Here is a 1787-nt window from a genome sequence, read left to right on the forward strand (position 1 = left end):
TCTTTATGTGTTGTGGCAATTTTTTGGTTTTCATCTGAAGTAAAAATACACTCATGAAAATTGAAAGAAGGGTTTTTTTTTTTTTTCAGGTAGTCAGTCATGTTCCTTCACCATGTATTTACTAACTCTCCCTTGTTTCTGGTTTCTGATAGCAGTTCTGTCATATATTCCATCCTTACATACCCTTGTCTCAAGGCTTTTCCTGTGAAACAAAATGGTATGTGAATGGTGGCTGGAGCAGGACGACATGGGGCACTTACAGACTCTGTCAGCACAGAAAACTTTGGGAAATAACCCAGAACATCAGTCTCATTAGTTTATAGCCGTTTTGCTTCCTGACAACTGGGTCGTTTTCAGTGTGTTTCATACTTGGGTCTGAATGAGGCTTTGGAATAATTCCAAAATCCAGTTTCTTCAGAGGCCCGCGAGGATACCCAGAGCATAACAGGTTCTGAAATTACTCTGCAAATGCTTTGTGTGCCCATTATTTTGTGAGCACTTACCAGTTAATTGAATTACTGATGTGTCATGTGGTTGTATTAGACGCTTGTGTAATCTGACCAAACTAATGAAATCAACCAGTGGCCATGTTCAGCACACTGCAGGCACACCTGTGAGGCATGTATAATGAGTTAGGTGTGAAAAATTCAAAAGATGTAGGTGCTGAGTTTATCCTTGTTCACTGTAAATTTCAACTTTTTAGTGTATGAATTTTTCATAGTGAGATGTTGAAGAAACTGTAAATTCTGAAGATGATAAGAGTATATCTCTCTAGCCTGGTGAATCATTTAGTTTCTTTTTCCTTATCTAGCTCTTATTTTTTACATTGTAAAATTAGTATGTGCTCACCTTAAGGAAGGAAGGAAGGAAACAAATGCAAGTCTTAGAAAAAAAATTATCCTCTACTGCAAATTTAATATCAAAGATTAGGAAAGACAGTTCAGAATAACAGTCCTCAAAAAATGGTAATTTATTGGTTTTGTTAATATCACAGAGGACAACTGACTTTTTTTTATCAACCTCAGATTTTCAAAATTGCTATCTTTAAGATTCTTATTTGAGCCATTTTCTTCCTGTGATTCCCCCCGTCCCTCCTTTACTTACTACTGTAGTCAAGTAAGAGTTGCTAATAGCCCCTTCATAGGTACAAGTCACAATTTACTGCATAGGATATAGAAGTGAATGAGTAAAGAGCTTAGCTAAGTTTTGGAGTAAAGAGCTCAGCTAAAGTTCAGTGGAAGGAATGATGCTGTATCATTATAGGTTGCATCACTTCTGCTTCAAAGCTTGGAAGCTCCCCGTTGCTTTCAGTTTGAAACTCCAGTTGCTTGGCATAAGGTTGTTAGCTACAGTTATTAGTGGCTGACAGTAGGGAAAGAGGTTGTGGATAACGACAAAGTACAAAATTTGAGAAGTGGAGCAGTCCTCTATAATACTGAACTATAAAGGGTGACCATATTAGGATGAAATTGAGATCTGAGAATTTAACTAGAGCTGAAAGAAAAATGTGAGCAAGTACCTATGTCTTGGTTTTTCAGAAAGTAAGATAGTTTGGGAAGATAGTGGTGTAATGTTCCAGAGTAGAGAAGGTTTTGAAAAAACTCTTGTTTTTGGCTGCTGCAGGTGGGATGTTTGTTCCTCAACCAGGGATCGAACCCATGCCCCCTGCAGTGGAAGTACTGAGTCTTAACCACTGGGCCGCCAGGGAAGTCTTAGGAGCTGAGATTGTATTGCTAGATGGTTATGAGTCTCTGCTGTGGAAGTCACATTTGAAGTGAAGAGCAATT

The sequence above is a fragment of the Bos indicus genome, chromosome 12 (genome assembly GCF_029378745.1).
Source record: "Bos indicus isolate NIAB-ARS_2022 breed Sahiwal x Tharparkar chromosome 12, NIAB-ARS_B.indTharparkar_mat_pri_1.0, whole genome shotgun sequence".
NCBI classification, from domain to species: Eukaryota; Metazoa; Chordata; class Mammalia; order Artiodactyla; family Bovidae; genus Bos; species Bos indicus.